General features: G+C 40.2%; 1 protein-coding gene across 6 annotated transcripts in view; it reads right to left on the reverse strand.

Moving 5' to 3' along the window:
* Nucleotides 1–10,000, reverse strand: part of tbc1d22a (TBC1 domain family, member 22a) — a 158,055-nt gene that overhangs the window by 126,303 nt on the left and 21,752 nt on the right. The gene's annotated exons all lie outside the window — the stretch shown is intronic.

Raw genomic sequence — 10,000 nt, forward strand, 5'->3', positions numbered from 1 at the left:
TTTTAGACGTTCATCTATCGGTAAATCCATCCAACAAATTACCGACTGTCATCTTCCGTCTCATCTTGGTGAAATTATTTGACGGGAAAGAGCCACAGATTATTAAATACGTTCTCTCATGGCCAAGAGGAAGCGCGGGCTGTAATGTACAATAAAGTTGGACGGAGAAGTCCAAATTGAACTTTTAAATTGGTTGAAAGCAGCTCCCTTTGGGCCGTTGTAGAAAATGAGAATCTGCAATAGTCCGAAAATGCTTTGTCTTGTGGCTTTCTACTGCGTTTCATTTAAGGCCATTTTCACTGACTCACGAGTAGGCAAGGCAAGGCAAGGCAAGTTTATTTGTAGAGCACATTTCATACACAAGGCAATTCAAAGTGACACAGCAGGAAAAATGCATTAAAATCACAAAGAAATTAAAGTAACAGAAATACAATAAAATTTACTAAATAAAAAAAATTGAATAAAAAAACACCTAGCCACAAAGGGTAACGTGTTTTCGTAGTCCAACTCCTTTTTAAATCAGTCGAACTGATTGTACGTACTTTTACACGTCTAGCGTGTTTTGGAGTCCAACTAACTTTTAAAATCAACCCAACTGATTGTCTAAACTAATGAAATCACAAACAAAAGAGAAGAGTGCAAATAAAAATCCTTTCAGTCATATGCGCAGCTAAACAAAACTGTTTTAGCTTAGATTTGAACATTGTCAGAGTAGAAGCCTAATAACATGGCTAGGTGTACACGCTCTCATATCCTTACCGCAAGACAGAGATTGTGTTGATAACAAAACTGAAATCATTGTTCAGATCAATGCTTGGTGTTCAAATGCCAATCATGTAACAAATATGAACTGCTGATGACGGTTGTAGGTCTTGAAGAAACTTGGGCATTGGGAAATTTATATTCAAAACAATAGTAAGAAGGAAATTTACAAAATCAGTCTGAATTTATGTCTATAGCTTTTTATTTGATCTTTTTTTCAAGCAATTCACTATTTTGAGTGAGAGTATGATACAGAGACCTTAGGGGGCGCTGTATCATACTCTCACTCTGATTTAACCCCTTGTTTTTTTACCTTATCATTCAGAAAGTTGGATTTCATGAAGACAATAGTCACAAATAAAGCGCATCACAATATGACGATATCGCCAAAGTAGCAGATGGTCACGGGCATCAGATTACGAAACCGTTAACATCACCCAGAGCAACGTTAAATGGGACCGTTTCGTCTCACATGAATTGTAATCCAAAAATTGTACATAGTGACATCCCTAGATAAAAGTGGCAATCACCTTTCGCCAAACAGTATCGACGGTTGTTGGGGTAATGACTGGGGCTTGCCTGTTCTACGTGGCAAAAGCTATAGAGAGATGCCAAAAAAAGGAAACGGGCAATGGGCTTAACTGCAATGAGCTACGTCCTTTGGCTAAATTGAGTGAAACGCATTAAGGGCTGTTCAACCGAAGGGAGTGGCTATTTATTTGTACCAGCTCTTGTGCATCTTCCACTTAAAATTTCCCCCTCTCAGTGTCCCCTGTGACTCTAATTATATAGAAATTCAATACAGTGATCTAGTGCATGCCATTGCTCTGTTGGTTTGCAGAGGGCCGAAGCACTGTAGAGGATGATTCGATTACCTCAAGGCTACCGGTGCAACAGCATTTAAAATATAGAAAAAAAACAGACAAAATAAATATTTTGAAGGGTTTTCTTCCAATCTCTCCTTGCACTGCAAATACTGCAACTAAAGAAGAAAGCAGTGTTCACAAGAGCTTCAAGTACAAGCTGATGTATTGGGGGGTAGCAAGGGAGTGGATTCATTTTCCTCAGGCAGAAAGAAAAAACAATGTTACAATGAAGAGACTAACACATCTGAACACATCTACCTAGTCCAGCTTTGCACAATAAGTCTATTTTTTCCTGGACAATGCAGTACAAGTGAACACTAGTCTAATAACATAAAAACTGCTCCTTCTCGCAGATTCTTTACACAACTCGTCCGGATGTGCATCCGCAGTGCTCCAAGGTGGTTTTGGATACCAGCCGCTGGTAGGATTTTAGTTTTAATTCACTTATCAAATAGATTGTACACAATGAAATGGAATGTAGTTTAAAGAAGTATGTACATCCGAAATAGCCAATTAAAAATACATTTAGTTTTCTGGTGCAGACAAGAACTGTTAGTTGTAGAATCGTGTGGTTTAATCTTTAACGCTTTTTATTCTGTCTGTAAAATGATGAAATTGTAGGGACAAACGTGCATATATAACCATGGGATAAGACCCTAAAATGTAAATGTATTATTTTTAATATAATTCATATACTATTTACTAGGGCTGGGTATTGCCAAGACCCTCGCGATACGATATGTATACCGATACAGGGGTCACGATACGATACGTATCCCGATACTTGTATATTCCAATACAATTCCCTCATTACGATACGTATCCCGATACATTTTTGAAAAAAAAGAGTCTTGAAAATGTACCAAATGGTAATATTTTTACTCTGGATAAGAAAATTTATGAAATTTCAAGTTTATCCACAAAGCACTTATTTATAAGGCCATGGCTGCAGAGCCGCGGCGCGGTCAAATGGCCCAGCAGTTTCAGGAGCCGCGGCACTGCTGTATAGCCTCATGGCTAACCCTAACCCTGACCCTAACCTTAACCCGGCGCCGTCTAAAACGGCGCAGTCAAATAGCGCAGCAGTTTCAGGAGCCGCGGCACAAAATAACATGGCAGTTTCGGCCGCGCGCCGCGGCTCTGTAGACACTCCCTATTTATAAATCCATTCTGCTCTAATAACTTCATATATTCAACCAACGGATCCAAATAGAAATATATGGAACACATTCTAGTAAAGTATTGCGTGTTTCTTGCCAAACAATTGGCCTGGTCTAAACATGCTGCAGCAGCATCTTCTGCACAGATCAGCTTCTGATCAGGTCCACAGCTCCTTCTCACCTCGGCCGAGAGGAGCGCAGCACAAACAACATATCAAAAGTACTATTCCACCTCGTTTGAAGCAAACGGGCCGCAAAAATCTTTTTTTTTTTAAATATATATTTTTTCTTTTTTTAATCAACAAAAATATCGATACTGTGTATCCGTATTGATATAGAGTCCGCGACGATATATCGCTGTATCGATATTTTGAACACAACCCTACCATTTACATACATACAATAATATGCACAAACTGTATAAACCCGTCTAAAGAATCACATCTTTTAATTTCAACAGTCGCTTTCCGTAAATGTTCTAGTTCATATCAGGTGTTAAAGCCCCATTAAATTTGTACTGAAGTCATCTTCTCATTACGCATGTGGAGGGCAGTCGGAGCTCTGCTATGTGCAAATCTTTTTCAAGTAAATCTCCATCTTTAAAGGGTGAAATCGTTATCTCGGGCTTCATTCATTACAGCTAGTCAAGGGTGGCTCTTGCCTTGCACCTTTTGAACCTTCATTTGCACTGTCAGGCAAAGAAATGAGTCCATGAATCTTGTGGGCTCTGGCTTAATTAAACTATGTTATACTTGTCCCACCTGGCATTAATCTCACCATAGGGAGTAAAGAGAGGAGGGGTAATGGAGGGGACAAGTTAGATAATAGTCTTTACATCCCAATGCCACAGAGCTGCATCCGCTCATGGTCATGTACTGACTAGCTTAGTCTCAAACTTTCCAACACCAAAAACTTTACAGGTAGAGCTACCTGGTTGTCTCCATGGAGATATTAAAGTAAGGTGAGGCAGGTTAAGGTTAAGGTATACTTTAATAATCCCTAGCGAGGGAAATTAATTTGGAAAATGGCAGAATGGCTAGCACTCTCGCCTCACAGCAATAGGGGTCGCCTCACAGCAATAGGGTTCGCCTCACAGCCGGTCATAGGCATGTTTCTCCCCGTGTCTGGGTGAGTTTCCACTGGGCACTCTGGCTTGGCTCAACATTTCATAATGCAACGTATAAAAGATGACATGTTTGTTACATAAAAAATGTTACATAAAACTGAGAACACACATAGTTATTGAACATTCATAGAGTTGGCCGCTTTGACCGCCCTTGGTATAAAGGAGTTCTTAAATATATATTTGTTTGAAGATATAACTATATGTCCTTCCAGAAGGGAGTTGCTGTGCAAAGGATGAAAATACATTAACCTTTGCCTGGAATGTTCCAGAGTATGATATCTTATTGCTAAAAATACTTGAAAAACATGCATTCTTACTGCGAGTCGGGTAACCTCTCCACAGAGCTGACCTGTAACATAACCTCACCTAGGAGTTGCATAGGTTTAATGCGCTATTGCAGGGGACATTGATAAATTTTATCTGAGGTCCAGTTTGAGAAAATATTCACAAGCCAAAGTCCAAAACTTCATATGATTTCTTCCACTTTGCCAGTTGTATATAATAATATATATTATTACATTATAACATATGTTATCACTACATATCTGAGGGAGTCTGATCCCTCCTTCACTGTGAAACTCCTCCAGGTTTCTACGTAGCTTTTCCTGGCTGAGAAGGAGGGTCTAAGGACAGGGGACCCTGGGACATCGCCCCTCGTCACCTATGGACATATTTTAATCCGTTTTTCACTGTCGCCCTCCGAGGCAACTGTTGTTGTGAAATTGGGCGTTACAAAAATAAATTGAATTGAATATGTGAAGAGTGTTGTATTATGCCTAGTTATTTATTTATATTTTACCAATTAATTATATTTTATATAAAATAATAGTCTGATAATGGTTTTAAAATGAACTTAAATGTTTTATTGCTCTATTAAAAGTTGATTTTAGGTAGAATATAAGGCTGAAATCAGGTGTGGAGCAGAATTCTGCCATTGTGCTGATCAGAACATCACAAACTGAACTCTGACTTTCCTCTGCACAAAACAATGCAGCAATGCCATTGGTGTTACATGTAAAATAAACTTAACATTCCTCTTGTTGATCTAAAGAGTAGAACAGTAATGTGTTGTATGGCGAACTTTCTCATCGGTTTGTGCTGCACTTCTTTTTTATTTAGTCAGAATTAAACACACATCAGGACTGATCTCCTGCACTGTTAAAGCTTTCTCACACCACACTGCGATGTGCATCAGTGGGCAGCGGGCTCATGGTGTGGGTCATGTTCCTGCGAGAGGTAAAGACGTGAACTCCCAGTTCATTTGAAACTATTTCTTAAAAGCTCCGCTCATCACGGGGAGGCTGCACATGGTGTCAGAGGTTCAGAGCCAGACATTTATTTGTAAAACCCCGGCCTTTACAAACATACTATGAAATACACCAATTTGAATCATCATCACACAGCAAATATATCAAATGGTTTGCATAAACGACAATACAACAAAAAACTAAACTTTAGCAGTGTCACAAAATAATGTTGTAAAATTTGGGCTGTTTTGCCCCAATAAGCAGTCAGCGGACCTGCTCCTCGCTCTGTCTTGTGTAAACTCATGATTCCAGCATAAAACGGTTGCGCAGTTGACTAGTGTGGACCTCCGGGTGTAAAGAGTGTTTATCCACAGTCTTGTTAACAAGCTGGGCTCCGACTGACACACACACGTGACACACACGTGACACACACGTGACACACACGTGACACACACGTGACACACACGTGACACACACACACACGTGACACACACGTGACACACACACGTGACACACACACGTGACACACACACCTGTGACACACACCTGTGACACACGCTTGTGACTCGTGCTGCACCAGGAGACATTTCTGTTGAATACCTTAGGTTCCAAAAGCCCCATGAATTACCACCGTAGCTTTAAATATTTATAGTTATTGGAAAAAAAAACGGTTTATCTTGACATCCGACCCATCGGGTCGTGCTCTTGGTCACCTCCTTGACTAAGTGCCTTGATACAATCCTGTCTTGGTTATTGCTCTGACACTGTTAACTGTGGGACCTTATATAGACAGGCGTGTGCTTTTCCAAATCATGTCCAAGCAACTGAATTTACTCCAATCAAGTTGTAGAAGCATCTCAAGGATGATCAGTGGAAGAATGATGTTGACTGTCAGGGAAAACATGGTGAATACTTATGTACATGTGCTCTTTAGTTGTTTCATTTTCAATACATTTGCAATAAATTCTAAAAAAACCTTCTTTCAAGTTGTCATTAGGGGGTATTGTTTGTGATTTGTTTAGGCAAATTATGAATTTAATTTTGTAATAAGGCTATAACAAATAACAAAATGTGGAAAAAGAAGCACTGCGAGTACTTTCAGGATGCACTGTAGAACTCGTTCTTACTTTGCCTTAACTATAAAAACTAAATCAGTAACTGAATAAATGAATGCTAGAAATGCATACTACAGATACAGTTTTAAGTTATCACAATTACCACCAGTGAGGCTGTGGGGCAAATATTTATTTGGCACCATAAGCCGAGTCGGACAAGATTATGCCCAAAAGACCCATTCATTATGTCCAGAAAGAGCCAACACAGCCACAAAGTAAGACCATAGCGGAATCCAAATCACAGTGCACCCTAAGTGAGTCCAGATGACTTATGGACACTCAGCACGACTGTCAGAGCTCTAATGCACAGGCTCGTTTAAAGGGGAAGAGGGACAATAGTAAATTTCAGTGGAAGCACTTAAAACTTCCACTGAACTAGCTGTATAGTGCTCAGAAAAGTAAATATCATTACAAGGTAGGATTTCATGCCCAAAATATGCTCACTCAAGCATGTCGAAATACCAAAAGGACCTACAAAGTAAGGTGCCCTTGAAGGATTTAAGGACTTTGTTTTACATTGTGGATGTTAACAATCATCTTTTTGAAATATGTAAATGTTAAATCATTTTGCCCACCTCTATGTTATAATCATGTCTGTAATTGTAGGATATGTTTGCCATTTTGTTTTTGTAGGTTAGTAGCCTATTCTCTGTCTGTAAAAGCAAGTGGATTGGATCAGTTGAATACATTTTACTATATCTTTTGTTGAATGGCACAGATTGTCATGAAGTGTGTCTTGTTTATGTTTATAAAATCAACACAGATTGCTCAAAGGTTAGATATTATGCATTATTTGTATTGTTTTTAGCCTTTAAAAATGCTTTTGTGTACCTTTGGTTTAGCATCTCATATTTCTAACTGGAAAAAAAGTATAACACACAATTACATTTGGACCTCTGCCATTTCCCACGGGATTAGCTGTGTAAGTCCCTCTGCAGCCAGCAGGTGGGGCCAACACTCAGTTTAGGATAAAGATTTCACTGCACAGCATGGCCTCTCACTTCCTGGTCTCGGAATGCAGTTGTACAGATCGAGATTAGATAGGAGAAATGCACCGAACGAGTCTGGCCATGTTTTATGGGCTTAAAAAAGAAGATTCTCAGAGCCTGTTATTGAGGAAGAGGCCTCACAGCAGCGCCTCAAACAGACAAACTCTTCTCACTGCACAGAGCGGAACCATTGTTCTTCTTTGGTTTGAACAAGAACTAAAATAAAATACAATCCTTGCAAAATCCGACCCGGTTAGCGTCAAGCAGCGCTGATGAGGGCCGTCTTATGTTTTGACTCAGTGTCTCAGTGAAAACGTTTAGATGACTAGTTAGATTTATCATAAGAAGCCTGTACTCTGGTACAAAGCGCTTTCTTCTTGCAGAGCAGAAAAGAAGCCCCTACATATAAACTTTCCTCCAAAGCATGAAAGAAGCCTGTACATTTAAACTTCCCTCCTACGCGCTCTCTGCATCTGGCCCCGAGGCCGTGTGTGTATGCGGCTGGAGCAGAGGGCGGAGCTGGCCTCAAAGTCGGCAGCGCTGTGAGGGAGAAAAGTCAAAGGAAAAGTGTCTGAATCTATGCATTTTGGGTTATCGCGAGACATCATATTTGCCATTACATCCCTAGTAACTAGTGACTCTTCTGTTTTGCCCCAGAAGAGTTGAGACCTTGGTGTGCACACTAGGGAACAAGAGTTAATGCTGGTGTTATGTTAGCATGCGAGTTGTTGTTAACATTATGGTGACAAAACAACAAAACTAGTCTCTGTGAAATGCACTTTCACAGAACTAAAACTGCAGTGAATAATTAAGATGCACGCGTTACTGTTTAAAACAAATTAGTTCACATTTTAAGCCCATAAAAATACAGTACCTCTATATGTTTTTGGGGAAAGGAGGCTAGGGATCACCTGAAGCTAAGCACAGCACACCATCTGGGAGTTATAAAAATGTAATAATTTAATAGTTTCTTTGGGATAAGGACCGTTGTTTATCATGCAGGCAGGTACACCTCTTTCGGGACTGTCCCATAGAGACCAGTTTAACCCTGAAGGAAGTTGTGTTCCTCACTGGCATTAAAACAAACAAAAAACACCTGTAACACCAGCACCACAAGGGCAACTGCCTGTGTAGACCCCTGCTGGTGTTTAGGCCCACTGTACTACATTATGCATGAACATACTCAAGTGCACTTTGTCTTGGCTGAAGTTAAGCTAGGGGACCACAGGGGGTGATTAGGACACCATGTACCAAGATACAAACACTCACAACAGCTGCTCCCACCCTCTGAGGTATTGAATGCTCAAATATGCTGGCAAAACAGGGCAGAAAATGGACAGGTTCTAAACATATTCAATATTTAGTTGATGTATTCTGCTTGTGGGAAATAAAGATGAAAAGTGTGGGGCTCTGAGTACTCAGGCCAAATAAAATAGTGTGTTTCCGGTAACATTGAAAGAAAAAAAATCAGGTAGGTACTGTAGGTTGGATTTATTTATTCATTTATTTTAAATCCTCGCACAGGTTTAGCGGCTTTTCTCAGAAGGGAGCGCTTCGCATTGAAGTGGCCTTATTGGTATGCAGATATTGAATAAAATAGTTATCTACATCTATACTAGTCCAACCTCAGGAAAAGAGCCACAGGAAAAGAGCCATTAGTCGGCGGCGCTGTTGCCCTGCGCGCTTATTCGATGACAGGCTGCCCGTGACAGGCTGCCAGTGTCAGTGTCGCATTATTTTTCTTATTGTCACTTTGTGATGTGAGCACTTTGACTGTCACAAAAAATATCTTCACCACTGCTATCCCGGGCGTGCCTGTCGCCACGGCTATGGCAGCCGGTGGGTCGGCACTAGATCATACACTCCTAACTCATTCTCACTTCCGTTAGGAGTGTATGATCTAGTGCCGAACCAGCCGTCTGCACGCTGACCAAATATGACCTAATATCTGCGCAAACATGGATGTGCTCATAGGCAAAACTAAACCTATCAAAAGTGCAGCGATTTTCAAATCTTACAATCCCCACAGATTATTCTTTCCCGCAGCTTTTGGATTCCCTCTCACAATTTGACATTCTCGAAACATACAGCGAGTAAATATGCGATAAAATGTTTAAGGTCCGGTTTTGAAATTCAGGTCGGTCGGGTTACCGGAAACACAAAATTGTTTTTTTTTTGGCCTCACTCATGTTGAGGCAGCGGTGACCCCAGAAACAGAGAGAGGTCCTTATAGTTAGTAATATGAGTTATATGAGAAAAGTGCCTAATTCACCTCAGTGGCCCAGATTCTCACAATGGGAATTGATTAAACAGGCTGATTTGATGCTGTAGTACAACATTCTAAATCATCTCGCTCTTCCTCCTTCAAATGAATTTGTTAAAATAAATTCTAAAGGGGATTGTTCTGTGCCTTTCAGAAAGGGCTTTTGGACAACTACTGTTTGTGTATCATGTCTGGAACTCATAAGAGCTTTTGACACTGGCAACATTTTCTAAAGGCGCTAATAAATGGTTGTTAGAGGGTGTAATATGTCACCCTGAGTAACTTTTTAGTGTTGAGGGGTTGTTGGTTTAACTCCAAATGACATGTTCTTTCATTCGATACGTCTACTGGATGTGCGGACGTGTGACCTTTGTGTGACTGTAGTGTTTTGTCCTGATGGATATTAGCCACATTGGCTGTAAATATTAGCAGTTTACATGCAAAATGTTCATCAATATGTGTTGTCCCTTTA

This window comes from Eucyclogobius newberryi, unplaced genomic scaffold (assembly GCF_026437365.1).
Source record: "Eucyclogobius newberryi isolate DKJ021-1_F unplaced genomic scaffold, fEucNew1.0.hap1 SCAF_2, whole genome shotgun sequence".
Taxonomy (NCBI): Eukaryota; Metazoa; Chordata; class Actinopteri; order Gobiiformes; family Gobiidae; genus Eucyclogobius; species Eucyclogobius newberryi.